We start from the raw sequence: 19163 nt of genomic DNA on the forward strand, positions 1-19163 counted from the left end.
TACACAAGAGTTAAAAGAAAAATGTTACTCTGGTGGCAATTTTTTGAACTATCACATGAGGTGGTAAAACAGTAGTAGTGCCTTGAGAAAAAAAAGGATTATAATACATTGTAATTCCTAGAAAAATTATAAAGCAAATAGGTAAAGAGTCAATAGATAAATTAAAATAAAATTCTAAAAGTCATTCAAATATTTCAAAGGAAGGCATTAAAGAAGAAACACTGTTGGGACTTCCCTCGTGGTGCAGTGGTTAAGAATCCGCCTGCCAATGCAGAGGACACTGGTTCGATCCCTGGTCCGGGAAGATTCCACATGCCGCGGAGCAACTAAGCCCGTGAGCCACAACTACTGAGCCTGAGCTCTAGAGCCCGCGAGCCACAACTACTGAGCCCGCGTGCCACAACTACTGAAGCCCATGTGCCTAGAGCCCATGCTCCCCAACAAGAGAAGCCACTGCAATGAGAAGGCTGTGCAATGCAACAAAGAGTAGCCCCCGCGCGCTGCAACTAGAGAAAGCCCACGCGCAGCAACGATGACCCAACGCAGCCAAAAATAAATAGATAAAATAAATTTATAAAAAAAAAAGAAGAAACACAGTTAAAAAAACAGAGAGAACAAAGTAAATGACAAATTAGAATAAAATGCAATATATAAACAATTATATTATTTTAATAGACTAAATATTCTCGTTAAATTCAGCAATTTTTAGTGTAGATAAATATACAAGTATATGCTGTTCATAAGAAATGTAGTTTAAATACATTTATATCAATCAATTAAAAGTAAACAGATTTTTTAAAAAGGGTCAAACAGTGAATTAAAAGTCTTGAGTAGCTACAATAATATCAGATAAATTAGGCATCAAGACAAAAAGTATACAGAGATAAAGAAGGCCAGTTCATAATCACAAAAGGATCAATTCAACAAGACAAGACAATCATAGGTGGATTTGTCTACTAACAAAGTCTCAGAATATATGAAACAAAAAAATGACAAAGTTATAAATAGGTAATTCCACAACCATAGTAGGAGATATTAATATCTCACTCTCAGTAGGTGATAAAATATCTAGAAAAAAAAAAATAAAACCATAGATGGCTTAATTGATGTTTACAGAGCACAGTGCTCAAAAATGTAAGAAAAACATTCTTTTGAAATGCACATTGTTATATTCACCAAGACAGACCAATGTACTGGGTCATTAAACTAGTTTCAATAAGTTTAAAATAACTGAAATCATATAGAATGTGTTGTCTGATCACATGAAATTGAATAAGAAATCAATAATTATAAGATTTTAGAGAAATATTTAGAATATTTGGAAATATTTAGAAATTGAACATACTTCTAAATAATACTTGGGTCAAAGAAGAAATTAGAAATAGAAAATATTTTGAACTGCAGTGTAATAAAAATACACCATGTATGAAATAGAGCTAAACCAGTACTCAGAAGAAAATGTCGGTTCAACATTTGAAAATCCAAAAATGTGACCAATAGATATAATAAATTAAATAAATAAATAAAATTTAAAAATCTTTTTCATCCTTAGCAAACTAGGAATAGATGAAAATGTCCTCATGCTGATAAAGAGCAAAATTAGTGATTAAATTATGAAGGCTTAACCCTAACTTCAACAATAAGGCCAAGTTTCACACTCACACTATTTCTATTCAACATGGGACTGAAGATCCTCACTGTTGCCCTAAGCTGAGGGGAAAAAAAAGCAGACTGGAAAAGAAGTAAAACTGTTCTATTTGCAGATGGTGTGATTACTTACATAAGAAACCCTAAGAAATTTATAAAGCTGTTTGAACTAATAAGTGAATGTGAAATTTTTTAAAGAATTCAGATTAATAAAAGGAATTATATCTTATATAATAGTAGCAAACAATGAAAATGAAATAAAAATTTATTTACAATAGTGCCAAAATAAAATATTTAGGAATAAATTTAACAGGAGATATGAAAGATCTCTTCACTGAAAATTGCACAAAATCACTGAGATTTTACAAAAAGAAGGACTAAAAAGTGTAGCTATCACTTTGTCCTTAAACTGAAAGTTTTAATACTGCTACCAGGTTAGTCCTCCCTTACCTGATCAAATTGATCTATAGATTCACTTTAATCTCAATCAAAATCTTTGCAGGATGTTTCGTAGATGTTGCAAGTTGATTCTAAAATGTGTATGGAAATTAGAAAGATATAGAATAACCATAGCAAAGTTTTAAAATGAACACCAAAGTTGGAGGGTTTACACTACCTGATTTCAAAATTACTAGAAGGCTACAGTAATTAACGTAATGTAGTATTGGAATTAAGGTAGACACTGTATAGAAGGTACCGAAGAGACAGCACAGTCATAAATCCTTACATATATAGCCAATTGATTTTGACAAAGGTGCCAAGGCACTTCCATGGGAAAAGAAAAGTTATTTTAACAAATGATGCTGGAAGAACTGGATATCTGCATGGGGAAAAAATTAATGATCGATTTTATTAACACCCTACACAAAAATAAATTCAAAATGGATTCAGACCTAAAGGCAAAAAACTATTGTTTCTAGAAGGAAATGGAGAATAACAAAATTAAAAACAATTACAATGCAAAGCATTGGTCAGGGTCTGGAACAACTGGAATTTTACACATTGTTGGTAAGTTATAAAATGGTACTACTGTCTTAGAAAAGATTTTGGAAGTTCCTTACACAGATAAATATGCATTAACCCTATTACCCAACAATTTAACTCCAGGCACTTATCCAAGAGACAGGAAAATGTACATCCACAAAACGATCTGCTCAAAACTATTTACAACAGCTTTATCCTAAGAGTCAAAAACTGGCATCAATGCAAGTGTTGATCAACAGGAGAGTGGATCAATAAATGTTGGTGTATTCTTTCAAAGTATTTATATTTGAATATAAAAACATGGAATAAATGTCATGGATAAATCTCAAGACATAATGCTAAACAAAAGAAGCCAAGCTAAAGAATACATACTTTATAACTCCACTTATGTGAAGTACATATTCTACAATTTTCGTTTACATGAAGAACAGGCAAAATCAGATGTTAGAACAGTAGTTACCGATGAGATACGGAGACTGAATGAAAGAGGTACAAGGGAATATTGGAAAGGTTATACATCTTTATCAGGATGATTCTTAAATGGTTGTATATATTTGCTAAAATTCTCAAGACTTAAATTTTATCTTCATAAAAAAATATATATATAGGGACTTCCCCAGTGGTCCAGTGGTTAAGACTCCATGCTTCCCATGCAGGGGGTGCGGGTTCAATCCCTGGTCGGGGAACTAAGATCCCACGTGCTGCACGGCGCGGGTAAGAAAAAAAAATTTTTTTCAAATACCATCATCTTTTTTTTTTTTACCAATTCACAACTGAGGAGTGGAGGTAGATGCCATTACATGTGAAAGAGGTAAGGACCTGTGAAGCTAGAGTGTTAGATTGTTTACCTAGATGACTATTGCAATAACCTAAGGGCAAGACAGAATTTAGGATGGAGAGGAAAAATAAACTAGCTATGTGAGAAGAATTAACTCTTCTGTGTTTAGGTTGTGAGCATGAGGAGACCTGGGAAATCCACCTCCTTCAGTATCTGACGTAAGTAGTAATAACAGCCAAAATAATAACAGCTAACACTTACATAGTATTACTATGGGCCAGATGTGCTTCTCATAACTTTAAATATATTAACTCATTTATAGGAAGTACTCAGTTATGTCTGGTAAAATAAAAATCCACCCTATTTAAAAGTATCCAAATACATTATAGAAGCTAGTTATGCAATTTACAACAGACATCGGTCTTGCTGTGAGACATGCATACCTAATGTATTGCAGTACTAATATATAATAATGGGTGAGGCAACATATTGCTCTTTTTATATTCAAAATTGAGAATACAGCTATATTTCCAAGAATGACTGAAAATAGTAAGAGGCAACCAACTGTCATTTATTTAGTCATTAACCTATATATTGCTATTTGTTCATCACTGATGTTCCCACAGTGCCTGTCATTCTATGAAAGCACGTCTCTAAGATGGTATTAGGGTTTGCACTTTTCTTTCAAGGAGTCTCAGCTATGTCACAGACTCTTGGAATTGCATCAGTACACATTCTCCTGTGAATGTGATTTCAATAGAGAGTTTGGAATAAATGTTGCTATGGTAAATTTAAAGAGTTAGCCTGGCCATTGAGACCTTCTTCTTAAGAGGCTTTCATCCAGGAAATAACCTGGGCACACATAGGATCTGGTTTGCTGGAGATGTTTCTCTTAGGACATTGTAAAGGAACTTCTAAACATAAGTGCCTCATTCAACTTTAAATTTTTAGAATGTCATAAGTAAACTGAATGTCAAAAGTTTTATTTCTCTGAGTTTATAATACCCATCCCTGACTAACTCTGGAAAATCTGACCAATAAAGAGAAAACACGTATGCCACATTGGTGTGACTGAGCCAGTCTAGAATTCTGTATACTTTTCAAAGGAACAATTAAAAATAGTCAACAAATTGCTCCAGTGTTCCTGGAGAAAGAAAGTCCATCTGCAACATTTGGCTATTGCTTTCACTTCCGTATGGACTATTCTCAGCGTCTTCGGTGTTTAAAAGACCATAACTCTGTGTGTCTATGTATCTTTATTATTCTCGTATTATACTTAATCTCATGCGTGTGAGCTGAAAATCTTGTATAAAGGTTAAGTATAAATTTAAATCTGTCCCTTTGTTTACTTTCAATATTTAGGTAATATCAAGATGACCTTCATAAACTGTAGAAACTTTAAACAATAGGAAGGATGGTAGTTTTAAAAAAAATGTAACCCATCTTTGTGTTCCTGTTTAATCAAAAATAAATAAATAAAACATCAAACACATGTCTCTTAAGAGAAGGAACACCAAACGTCCATAGCTAGCTTGAAGAGATTATAATGCGGAATTTAGAAGGAGGAATGACTTTGGGAAGCTTTTACAGCAGAGCCGTTAGCAAACAAAGTCAAAAAGTCAAGCACCTGTTTGTGACCACCTAGAGGGGTGGGATAGGGAGGGTGGGAGGGAGGGAGATGCAAGAGGGAAGAGATATGGGAACATATGTATAACTGATGCACTTTGTTATAAAGCAGAAACGAACACACCATTGTAAAGCAATTATACTCCAATAAAGATGTTAAAAAAAAAAAAAAAAAAGTCAAGCACCTGAAAGAGCAGCTCAACAGGAAATTACTCGCTGAATGCTATCAGAGACTGTGGTCAAATACCTCTGCCGCAGAGCCAGCTGATGGATAGAATGATTGAGCGCTGCATACAAATGGACGGCATTCTATGTGTGGGTACCCGGTGAGCGGCTGGCAGCAAGGAAGAGAACGCCCATCACCAGTGCCACTTCATTTACATACCATTGGAATTCAGATGGTGGCTGAGAACCCGAAAAGTGAATTTAGTGTTGCAAGAAAGTCAATACTTTACGATAACTCTAGGCAGTGATTTAAAAGGACGTTTTGTGCACTCCATTTACTTCTTCACACGCACATATATTGCTATTCCTTGCCACCGATACCTAGGAGCTGAGTGATTCCATGAGGCTGCTTCGTTTGAAGCACCGGGTCTTTACAAAGCAAACAAACGGCCTATGTCTCACCAGGAAAACTGAGTTAGTAGAAGAAAGTTCTCTGAATTTCAAGAGAGGCTATTTAGGGCTTCCCTGGTGGCGCAGTGGTTGAGAATCTGCCTGCCAATGCGGGGGACACGGGTTCGAGCCCTGGTCTGGGAAGATCCCACATGCCCCGGAGCAACTGGGCCCGTGAGCCACAGCTACTGAGCTTGCGCGTCTGGAACCTGTGCTCCGCAACAAGAGAGGCCGCGACAGTGAGAGGCCCGCGCACCGCGATGAAGAGTGGCCCCCGCTTGCCGCAACTATAGAAAGCCCTCGCACAGAAACTAAGACCCAACACAGCCAAAAATAAATAAATAATAAATAAATAAATTTATTAAAAAAAAAAAAAAAAAAGAGGCTATTTACTTCACTTGTCCCCCCCACCCCCTCCACCATTTTGCTCTGTTTCTGAAAGGATTCTTCATTTTTAATAAAATCTGTCACCAAGTCAAAACCGTCACGTTTACCCTTCCTACAGATGACTTGCCAACGTGATGCTGTGAAAATGGACGCAGATAACAGAATGTAAACTTGACTTTTAAAAGTGATATGTTTTGATTGAAGAGTATATTTATAAATCTCCAATAAAGCGAGTGTCCTTTTCTGATCTAATGTCTTCTTGCTTATTTATAAATAGAAGTATAACTGTTATTTTTGGTTTTCATAGCATGCTTTTCAAATGAACTTACCTTAAATAAAAGAAACTAAGATGTTTTATATATCATTGTCCTTTATGGCATACACACACAAAAGTAACAAAATATCTGTTCTTCATCGTTTCTCATAACAGGTATTCAGTTACAAAGACAAAGAGAAATGAATACATTTGATGCAGCTATTAGCACTGTAAAATCCTTTTGCCTTTTTTCCCCCCTTTGCTTTGCAGAATAGAAGAGGGATCAGAATACCTGTTCACTGCCATAAGGTTCATATTTATGCTGGCGTCAATGAGTAGCTTCTCTCTACATCTGTTTTTTTCATTATTAAAAAAGGCAACTTTGTTGAAATATACTGTCAGCTCTGAGCCTAAAACTCTGAATAGAATGTTATCATGGAGAAAAACACAGGGTCCCTATAGACTAATTTTCAATTTCTTCAGTTACTACAAAGCACATAACCAGCCATGCAGCCTGCCCACATCTGTACGGCACTTCATGTCAACCTGAATACTGGAGCTTGAGAAGGACTCTACAGTTGGGACTTATGTATATCTTCTCTCCTTTGCACTGTGCATTTAAGTAAAGGGAAAAATGAAGTTAACCTCACAGTAGAATTTTATTTGTTTGGATAATTGGCAACACAAATCTTTCCCCTAAATTTATTAAATATGAGCTTCACCACCCAGCATCACTGTTACATGAATGAATTGACGTAAAAGACAACCAAGATGGAAATGAGATCTGAACTACTGCAAAATGCATTTCAAAATAGTTTAGGGGATAGAGGAAGTATTGGGTCAACTTTCTACCCAGCAAAGAAATATGGCATTTACTGTATTCACATACAAAATCCAAGCACCTGTGCGGGGGGTGGGGGGGGGGGGATTCAAGAATGAAGTGTGTATTGGGTGGTGTGATTTAGAAAGTTTAAGAAGGGCTGTATGGCCACCCTTCAGAATTTAGGAATTGACCCTTGACCTGCTCACAACTCAACACGTCCTGGCTTCCTCTTACTGCCTCCGGGCATTGTTTCTCTAAACTTCCATGACTCCAATTCTTCCAGTTCTGTGTTTTCAGTGAGTCCGTTTCCCTAGATTTCTCACTTTCTACATCATTCTCAAGTTTATAACTGGACTCCTCTTTTCCATCTTGGCCTTTGTTTTCAAACAGTCTTTCTGGTAATGAACTTGTACAATGTGGCTTTGAGACACTCTTCTGGGAACCCTCCAATTTGGTAAATTTGTTTTGAACATCCTGTGGTCCAACCCTTTCTCTGTTCTGGTCTAGGACAACTGACATGAACAATTTAGCCAATTCTGCTTAACAATAGAAATGCTTTCTTCCATTCAATTACTTTTCTTGTCATTTGTGAAATCTTTACATTTGCTCCTCAAAAAACTAGCGCAGAGAGTAGTTTGTGTTTGTGTAATCAAATATGAAAGGGAAAAAGGACAATCTGAAGAGCAACTTCTTCAAACTTGACTTGGGGAGAATATAAATTGTTCCCAAATCTCTTATCTTTATGAATTATTTTTCAACGTTCAAGAAAGAGCTTTAACTGATATTACAGGGCCAAAGATCAGTTCCCATAATTATATTTAACTGTTTAAAATAATGCCAGTTTGTTTACATTTAAATAGTGTAATTACTTGCATCATTACATTTGCTACTCATGACATGGTGCTCTATTTACAAATAATATTTGTTTGAATTGATTAAATGTGAAAAAGTGTTTCTTTGAAGGTAGAAAAGGAAACATTTATGAAATTTGATATCTCGTCACCATCAAATAATCTTTTAACATTTGAAAGCTCTACCCCTAGTGTCTGCTCCATTGGTATCCGACTGCAATTAAGTGGACCGTAAGTGAAGCCATCACTGGGTTCAGCATTTTGATAAAAATCAGTTCAGCCTAAAATTGCTTTAGCACAAATGGCAAAAGTTGCATGGAATATTAATTTTAAGGATCACTTAAAGTTTTATTGCTGAAACTATGTGTGCTTCTTTAGGATAAAATTGCCAGAGCTTCAGGAAATACGAGTGTCAGTAATGATATTTGTTCAAATGAAGAATAGCAGGAGCCTTAGAAATGGAGGAAGTGGAAGAGAAGACTCTCTGAGATCAAATCGCACCAGAAGCTTTTAAGACAATCAAAGGATATAAAGTACTGGGACATGTTAGATAAATCCAAACACATTTTCATCCATCATCCCTTTGAGAAATGGAGTACATGTAAACAAGAGGACAAATTGATACTCTTGGAAGCAAACTTTCCAATCTCTCTGCTGTACTCACCTCAAATACTGTTTGTGTGCCTCTCAATCAGCATGTTGCTTGTACCAAAAACGCTAAATGGCAAACATCTACAGGGTCAGCAGTAGGATAAATGTATCCTTTTGAAAAAGCTAAAGGGGAGAATTCTAATTTACAAGCTACCATTTTTATAGTAGAATGAAAATAAGAAAAGTATAAATTTCACCAAGAATAAACTATTGATACATGCCCCAACATGGATAAGACCCAAAGACAACAGACTGAGTGAAAAGAGATGAAAAAGTACATACTGTATAGTTTTGCTACATGGTTATATGAAGTTCTAGAATATGTTCAACTAATTAATAGTGATAGAAATCAAATCAATAGTTGCACTGTTTTATAACTTGATAGAGTGGTGGGTTACATGGTATTTGTCAAAACTCCTTTGGATATATAATTAGATCTGTGCAGTTTACTCTATATGAAGTATACCTTCATTAAATTATGCATGGAAAAAACTTAAAACATAGTTGAAAAAATATTAAGCCCTAGGGACAAAAGCATTTTCACAAAACATAAAAAATAATTTATTCAACAATATTTACTGGATGCCTTTTAAGTGATAGAAATTGCTTGGGGCACTTATGAGACATCAGTGACCCAATCAGAAAATGATCAGTGCCTACATTTCAGCAATCGAGAGAAAAAACAGCAAAAAAGAGAAAAAAAAATAAAATAAATAATAAGTAACTTTATAGTATAGTAATAGAAGGTGATAAATGCCATGGAAAAGTAAGAAGGTACAGGAAGGTGAAGAGAATCTGTAGTGCTGGTCAGGGAAGCAGAGGCTTGGTTTAAATTTTAAATAGGGGGCCAGGACAGGTATCATGGAGAAGATGAACTGTTCATGAACTAAGACATGCAGTGGGTGAGGTTGCTTCCCGTGTGGATATTTGGGTAAAGGGCACTGCAGGGAGAAAGCTCTGTCAGTATAAAGGCATAAGGTGGGGATGTGCATGGAATGTATGAGGAACAGCAGGGAGATCAGTGTAAGTGGCGTGGACTGATTAGACAACTAGTAGGAGACAAAAGAAAGATCACTGGGATTCAGACGTGCAGGTGCCTTGGAGGTTCATCATAAGAATTTTGTCTTTTGGTTTGAAGGAGATGGCAAACTATGGAGGTTAAAAAATATAATGAGCTGGCAATTTGATGGTGAAATAATGAGCTGGCAATTTGATGGTGAATCTTGGTTGATGGGACATGGAAGAAACAGAAACCTTTTGTTAACAGGAGGTGGTGAAAGTGGTCACATGTGCTGGATATACTTCGAAGGTAAAGCTTGTAGGATTTGCTGAGTGATTAGATACACAGTGTGAGAACCAGAAAAGAGGTCAAGTTGATTTTAAGTTTTCTAGTCTATTGAAGGGTGTTGGTGGAGCAGATAAAAAATAAACAGATAACTATAGATTCACACACAGCAAGACAAGGTGAAGGTACTATTTGAATGTGAGTTATTCTTATCCCACCAGTTTGGGGCATAATGGAAAGAAGAGAGTAATCTAGAAAGAGTAAAGGATTTGAAGTCAGAAAATATTGAGGTGACCTCACCTCATTACTCCTCTCTTTGCTCCTCAGTGAAAGGGACCATCTGTACAACCATCTCCCAGGATTGTTGTGCATGTTAACAACAACAACAAATAAACAGAAAGATAAAGGAGAGCAAAGGTGGATCAGAAGTAATTAGAACTGAAGTTATCCCGAAAGGCAACTCTGGCTTTATCCGCCCATTAAAATAAAAAACCCCAAAACCCCGTCTGAAGTCTCCAAGATGACTGGTCCACTGAGAAACAGGAACCTCGGCACCTCAAGAAATCCCATTCCATGACTCAACTGCTGGAACTGTAATGAAGTTCTCAGGCGGATCGGCAAATTTCTGTTTTCATATAATTTTTACTTTTGCATCTATTTTCGTTTTAATATCTGCACTGAGTGAGCATAATCTCCTTTATCTGAAAAACATACAAATCTCTATGAGAATCCTCATCTTACGTTTCCTTTAGGAGATTTGCACACCCCACTTTCTGGCTTTCCTCAGAAGTCCGTCATTTACTCTTGCTTCTAAATTCTCTGTGGTCATAGTTTGTCCAATCTCTTGTGGATGGACGCCTGGGCTCTTTCCAGCTTGGGTCTAGTGTGCATGAAGCTGTAGATGTTCTTGTGCAAGTCCGTCTACATCATAAAGTAAGTGTATGTTTCCTTTCATGAGGTATTGCCAAAACTTTTCCCAAAGTGGTTGTACTATTTTATTGATACATCCTCACCAGAAATGTATGAAACTTCCAGTTTCGGGTGCAGCAGAGGTGGGGGCTGACTAAGCACAATCTTGAAAAACCTTCTGAGGTGCTGGAAATATTCTACATCTTCATATGGATTTTGGTGGCACACATGCATGTATTGGTAAAAATTTAGCAAATGTACACTTTTGTGTACATTTCATTGTATGTAAAATTTATATCTCACACAGAAAGCTGTAAACAAATACTAAACACCGACTAATGATATGCTTACTACTTATGAATTGTACTGATGCCTGCAATTTACTTTGTAATGCATTTTTAAAAAGATAGATTGATGAGTGAACAGAGGGATGGTTGCATTGATATCTGATAAAACAAGCACATCAAATGTTAATGATGACATTTTATGGTGGGTATACAGGTGGCCACTTTAAAAATCATTTCAACTTCACCATATGTTTAAAATATTTCAAAACAAATTGCTAAAAAAAAGAGGAAAAAAAAGTAAAACATACACTGACCATAGGAACCAGCTGTTCTACTCATAAAACGAAGGTGTTATGTCCATACAGAGACTTGTGCATGAGTGTTCAAAGCAACTTTATTTGTAGTGACAGAAAGCTAGCAGCAACGCAGGTGCCAATGAGGAGGTAAGCGGATGAACAAAAGGAGGTAGAGACCTGTGATGGACTACTTACTGCCCTGCAGTGAGAAGAAAGGAGCTATCAATAGGCACAACGTGGATGAATCTCGAAATAATTGTGCTGCGTGAAAGAAGCCAGGCCAAAAAAATTATATATATATATATATATATATAGAGAGAGAGAGAGAGAGAGAGAGAGAGAGAGAGAGAGAGAGGGAGAGAGAGATACTGTATGATTCCATTTATGTAAAATTCCTGAAAATGGAAACTAATGTAGAGTGACAGAAAGCAGAACAGTAGTTGCATGGGATGGGGATGTGGTGTGGGGAGGAGTGTGGAGAGATGGGGGAGGGGTTGGGATGGGGAGGGAGGGAAGAATTACAAATGGGAATGAGGAAGGGTTTGGGCCTGAGAGTGGTGATGGTTTCACAGTTATATGCATAAAACCTACCAGACTTTATGCAGGTGCAGTTTTGTGTATATCAATTGTACCTCAATAAAGCTGTTTTTAAAATCCTAAAAAAATATTATCTATTATTCTTAAATTCATTTTCTGCTCACAGGGTGTTCATCAGTCTTTTCAATGGTCTCAGCCGTGGAGAACATCTGTTTGACCTACGTGCTTTACTCCTATGAATATGGATTAAACCTATTATTTGGGTAGCATTGACACAGTGTTAATATACAGTGGAATTATAGAGTAAAAAAAAACCTCTTAAGTCCTTTAATTTTTTTATTTAAAATATGCGCTGCTGTTAAACCAGGTCATATGCAATCATACTGTATACAATACTCAATTTGTAATATTTTGGCTCATTATTACGTCCATTTTAATATTCGTGTGCCTTTATACTGCAAACAAAGTATCAGCGATCACTTTCTTCTGCGATGCCATTGTACTGGGATGACAAGTGTAAATACTGGCTGGTCAGAAGAATATAAAACTTACAACTTAGAAAAATATTAAGAAAAAAATCAAATTATACAATGTGTGTATTATCTTTCACTATGAAGTTCATGATATATCAATATATAGCATGTTGTTCTCAACCTACACTTCATATTTTGTTAACTGAATAGTTTACTATAGGTGGAATTACTGAATATACAGGTAATGGTTATATAAGAGATAACTTTAATAAATATTATTCCTTAAGTAAGGAAGTGATATATATTATGAATTTCTGTCATGTTACACTCGATAAAACTGACTTTTGTTTTGTCCTTAAATTGTGATAGCTGCCATTCATTTTATTTTGTAGTTACTGCTACTTGCTGATGTTCCTATGCTGTCCTATTGATAGTCATTATAATTCTGTATATTTATTTATACCCTGAGGCTATGGGGAGAAGATTCTGTGGCTTCGTTTATTAAATAACAAGAAATATGGGTAAGACAAAAGTCTAGTTAGCGGATGATCTTTCTTTAACAACATTAAGACAAAAGAAATAATGGCTTGGAAAATCTGAAATTGCTACATTAAGTAGAGGACAAGAACTGTACAAAGAAAAACCGCGTACTTCTTGCTGTGGCAGATTAAAATAAACTAAAAGTATAACATATGCATAAACCATCACAAAGCAGAAGAACGAACTTATTGTTTCTTAGCACAGACAGCAGTACTGCTCGTGGCAAAACACTGTACCTCTGCTATTAACTCGCAGGAAAGCATTACAGTCACAGGGTGCTATTAAAATTTATCATAGTTTGGAAATAAAATATAAAATAAAGTATGAATAAATTCAATTGAATAAAAGTGATAATCTATGAGATAAAAAGAAATGTAATGAAAGAGTTCATCCGGCCTGATAAAAGAAAATGAATAGTTACTTTTAGTGAAAATGCTCAAGTTAAAGTGGCTTTTATTCCCTTTTTGATTGTGTAGAATGTTACTGTGCAAATAAACTTTAAATTGTCAAGTTCTCTTATTATCTAGTGTAGCGGATGGTTCACAAAGAGGGTCAAAGAGGTTCACTTGCTCTGTGACTGATGATACTTATAGGAGCAAATATCTCTTACTCCTTTGCCTTCACGGTTAAATTTCCATTAGCTCGATATGAATAATGATATAAACATGCTAGGTTCTTTTCTGACTGCTAACTGGAGTAACCTTTAATAACCTTCATAACTGAAAGACCCAGTATTTCTGGAATGCCCATTGTTTACTAGAAAATCTGTTCTTTGTGAAAGCATTTTTGGATGAACACGTTTGTTATTTCCAAATAAAGCCAACAGTGTATAGAAAGTGTACACCGTCAACTGAAGTATCTGTAACTATAATTATATTTCATATATAAACTTCTAGCCAAGAAAATCAAAATCATAAGATGCGATGAATTGCATTAAAGAGATAATCTTATCTGTCAGAAGACAGCTCTGAAGTAACCGCTGTGGAGACCAATACTGGTCTTTCATCCTTCCTGCAGCAGTATATACCAAACCAGCTCTCGTTATCTGTTTACTTAACTGCTAAGAAGTCCTCACAAGTCGCCTCTACCCATTATTCTCTTTCATTGTTCTCAGGGAGTTATAGGAAGGCGGAGCAGAGCATGCAAGGCTTTATAGAGCATTCTAAGTAGAATAAGGAGTTTTCCTTCTCTATTGTCAAGTGAAGAAAAGAGTGAAGTGAGCTTCACAGAAAGCTGTGGGCTGTTAACCACTCACAGGCATTGGGCAAAAGGTCCTTTTCTTTGGGTTGGGAAACTATGAGGCACACGTCTTGTGCTGGCATACAAGAGGGTCCAAGGCATGGGCCCCCCACAAGTTCCGTTACATAAATGCTTGCTTTCTTAAATTAGAACTTAGCATTTGAAGACGCTCAAATTAAGAATCCTAGGAACCCTTTGCCTCAGGTACACCTTTGTCCATGGGAACCAAGGGAAGCATCATGACCATGGGTCCGTGGATGAGAGATTAAATAAGAAATCCTAACCACGAATAGGAACGTTCTCCCTGGGCTTGTGTGGAAAGAGGATGCTTTTTCTGGGTCCACTTTCTGTCTGGATGCTAAGTGTTATCTTACTAATAAGGACATTGTGGGTGGGTGGTGGGATTGTAGGAAAATAAAATGTGACTCATTAACTACACTCCTCAAATAGGAAGCCCATTACATGGTCTGTGATGTGTCATGCAGGAAATTATAGAACGCAGTGGAAACACAGCCCGTCTGGTTTTATTACCCATCCGGTCACAAGCCATGATTAAACCAGCGAACCACGGCTAGAATCAAAGGGTAGGGAGGGACACTGCACAACTGTCAAATGAAAACGCGAGGAGTCAGCACGGTGGCTGCTGACCTCTGTGTGAATTAGAGGCAGGCACAAATGTGGGGGAGGACGCAGCCCTGCCAGGACACGTGGCTTGTGGAAGCCAGACATTCTCATTCATTAGGTGTTGGGCAGTACACGGAACCTGAAATTTTAGTTAAGTGCACAGGTTATTCTGAGAAAAGTACTTAATAATCCATAAATTCTGCTCTAACAGTCATGGTTCTATTAGGAGACCACAAACAATGAGAAAAAGTAGATAACAGTGTAAGAGGATCACGTACTGAACACTTGAAGTTCAAAGAGCAAAAAGGTCACCTACGATTAGTGAGATTGGAAAGGGCATAGAAGCATTCCACCGGGGCGGAGTGGGGGTCAACTGCCTTCCCCATGAAGGAAGGGCATGGGTGGAACAGCAGAGGTAGAGATACTGGAGCACATGCTAAACTGTAAATAATCCAGTTTGATTAAAGAAATGCCTGTGAGATTATGCAGGAGACCAGAGGCAGATGAGTCTAGGTCACCAGAGGACGCTTCATTTCAGACTAAGCTATTGGTTTATTCTTTATTCCACTGACAACAGACGATTTTTGGAGGTTTTTAGGAGAGAAGTGACACAAAGATAATTGCGTCTTAAAATGACTCATCTTGGGTCAGGAGAGAAGATAACCTAAGAAGAGCTTGCAATCTTCCAGGGGAAATGTGCTGAAGAGCAGACCTGGAGGGTAGCAGGAGGAAGGGAGGGAAGGAATATACTAAGCAGGCATCAAGCACGGGACCCTGTGAATGATGAAATGCAGGGCACGGAGGACAATAAGGACCCAGAGACGACCAATAATAAACTTACAGGATAAGGAGCATCATATTATTACCCAGTAATAGAAATAGGGAAATGGGGATCAGGAAATCCGGGAGAAACGATGGGACTGATTTTATGGCTACTCTCCACTACAGTCTAAAGAATGCAAAAGGAACTTTCCCAAGTAGCTTAGAGGCTAAGAATGTAGGCTCTGGAGGCTGACCGCCTGCATTCAAACCTGGGTTCCATGACAAGCCAGCAATATAACCCTGCGCAAACGACTCACCCTGTGTGTGCCTCACCTGCCTCTTCCTTAAGATACGGGAAAATAACAGAAACTCCTTCAGGTTTGTTTTGTTGTGCTTTTTGAGTCTCAAATGGGTTAATGCATACTCATTGTTTTAAATAATACCCAACTTACAGTAAGCCCTCAATAAATGCCAGATGTTATTATTTCTGTTATGTATTAGTTGGCCTTTAACCATCTTTTCCTTTAACATACTCTACCTTAGATCTAACTTACTTCTCTTCTACCAAATGTATACTATGTATCCTCTGCAAAAAATGGAATATGGTTGCTCACATAGCTCGTTGCTGCAGCCCTGAATGTAAATTAATTTACCCTCTGTGCCTCCTGTTATATTTCTACTTTTTAATAAACTCTATGACACTTTCTTCTTCTTACACAGAACTAACCTAATAGAATGCATTTCCCCAAAAGTGTCCATATAGCTACTAATGCTTATTGCTCAAAAATATTGTCTCAAAGCTTTGTAACACACTGCCTTATTCTACCTGAATAAAGAATGCCTTTGCCGCAAAAGCAATTCCTGTAAAAATCATGCGTAGTAAAAAGTCTATTAAAATAGAGAGATTTTTCTAGAAAATGAGAATTAAAATTGGCATAGATCACGGAGATATACACACTGACTGCACTAAAGAGCAAGTAAAATCACTCATGCTCTATAGTCCTGTAAAACTATGTGTTTGTCTCGTGTAATTTGTGCTGTGGCCACATTGGTTTGTATGCACACACAGATCCCTCTTCCTCATCAACGAGATGTCACATCTCTAAATCACAAAACTAATCCAGCGCTTCTATTGTATTTTTTCAATAAAATCTGGGCCCTTTATCACTCTTGATCCCCACACAGAATTTCTAGCGATGTTGCTAAGAGCTGTGAACATGAATCGAGCCTACTAAATGACACATAATAACTAGTGAACTGAATTGCTCCAGGGATTAGTAATGGGCCCCTGACCTATGGGTCAACAATCTGAATCCAGACTCAGTTAATAGTAGCTAAAACTTGCTACAATCTGATGTCCAATGGGCAGCCAATGAAAGGAGACCTACAGTCTCTGTGGAATTCCAAGTGTACAGGTGCCATAGCACAGAATCCCCAAAAGAATGGCTAAGTTCAAAGGTCAAAGAAAAAATCCATGTGGAAGTCTAGCTGCTTCTGACCAGCAGAGGAAGTCTCTGCAGTCCTTCCTGGTATGCTGATTGTGAAATATATCCTTCCTCAGTCACACAAATGGGAGCCCTCTTCCTTCTGTGACAATGTCAGCAGAACAGTACAACACAGCAACTTAGAAAATTAAATTGTGTATGTGCGAAAATGTTTGTTTGCCTCTAGGTTTATATAAATTTCTTTTTAAGTGCAATTGCTATAATAGAAAGAATGCAGTATTTTCACAGAATTGACATGATGTGCAAGAATAAAGGCTTTTTCTTTACATGCACATACACACACACACACCAATGAAAGATGAAAAGAAGATCCCTCACAGATTGAAATTAAATTAATGTGATCTCTGTTCTTTAATGAGTACATTTACTGTTACTATATTTTCCTATTGATGTTATCATAAAGGTTTCCTTCACAGGTGAGAGTCTCACTTTGTATCTCTTAAGAAATGTCTCAGTAGTGCTATATTTATAGTGTTGCATTCATAAGCAATAACAGTTATTGAACATTTGTTATATTATATATTGAATGAATACTTTAAACATTCATTGAAAGCTCTGCATATCCATATATTGACAGGGTATCACCAGATCAAATTTCTGATAATAACAAAGAAAGATAAGTCTGCATCACTCATCTTGAAAAGTAAAGACATTTATAGGGTGTTTGTAAATTCCTAATGCAACCTTAACTTCTAATAAATGTGGATGTATTCACAATATGAAGAAAACTGCAAAAATATGTTCTTATTCTTCAAGATAACATGATTTGGAAGAAATTTAAACCAAGATTATGTATGTATATGTATGTGTGTGTGTGTATGTGTGTGTATATATATATATATATATATATATACACACACACACACTCAACTACAACTGGAGAGTATTTTCAAACTATCAGAATATAAAATGACATAACATTATGTATCACAAGAAATGTAGAAACAGTTACTTTTAATTTTTGTCCTGTGCATACCTAAAATTATTACCTAAATTAATACCTAAAATTATTTCACAATACAGATTTTTTTAACAACTGTACACCACTTTCTAATCATACTTGGGACCCTAAATTTATAAGCAAGTTATTTTTACAGCCTCTACCCTTTTCTCATAACACCTGGGTTTTTTTCTTTTTTGAAAAAAAAAAAAAAAGAATCCAAATTATAAACTTGCCATTTTTAAAATCATCCATATTTAGATATACTATCAAAATAAAAATGCACCATTTATCTAAAATTATTCAAGTAATCTGAAAAGGCCCCTAGCATCCATGATGACTTGATGAAACATTTTCTGTATCATAGTGGTGAAAGAAATGAAAAAAAAAGAATTTTTAAATATATTTGAAAATTTAAGTTCAGTAATATTTCTGACTCTACTTCATTTGGATTACTTCTCAACTCACATTAGAAATGACCCACTTTACTTTTTTACAGTGTTCTAAATCATCTTTGCTTTGCTGACACAAAAACTCTGCTTTCTGTGCCTGTTAATAAAATCATTTATTTATAGAAAGATCAGGCAGATAAGCCCACAGATGCTATGCCCCCCATGCTTTGTAAATATTTTGCAAAAGGTCAGATGCCATTGACCTTTGAGATAACTGGAGTAGTTGATCTCAGAAAGAGATCACTTTTCTGTCCCTGATTGAATCTGAGATTGGCTTTCTCAGCTAAAACAATATGAATGGATGGCTGCTAATATGTTCAATAACCTCGCTATTTTTTTAACATCTAGAAATTTAAAAAATCTCTAACCCTAATATTAACATTTCTCCTCCTGACAACAGATACTATCTTCCACTGGAGATGCTTCAGTTATAAATGCAAATAAGTTCTTTATATCTATTTTATAAGCACACAAATTTCATAGTAGCATCTGATGCTTAAGTACTTTCAGACTTATTTTATTCATTCTCTTTTTATTTGCTTGTTCTTTTAACCTCTGCCTCATTTCAAAAAGACTTTAAGGTGAATTATAGAAATCTATGCAACATAGTAAGACAAATAGGAGCACAAATCCAAAAGACAGGTAAAAATGACAAAGAGCAAAATTAAGCAGCAGAGATCACAAACTTACATGCAC

The 19163-nt window shown here is 36.3% G+C and overlaps 1 long non-coding RNA gene across 1 annotated transcript; it reads left to right on the forward strand.

Moving 5' to 3' along the window:
* The first annotated feature begins 2590 nt into the window (after positions 1-2590).
* LOC309647421 lies at positions 2591-11239 on the forward strand. The gene is made up of 2 exons (XR_014256039.1): positions 2591-5709; positions 6035-11239. It is a non-coding gene; the product is annotated as an uncharacterized lncRNA (long non-coding RNA).
* The last annotated feature ends 7924 nt before the right edge of the window (positions 11240-19163 follow it).

The sequence above is a fragment of the Balaenoptera physalus genome (genome assembly GCF_965194825.1).
Source record: "Balaenoptera physalus genome assembly, chromosome: 18".
NCBI lineage: Eukaryota > Metazoa > Chordata > Mammalia > Artiodactyla > Balaenopteridae > Balaenoptera > Balaenoptera physalus.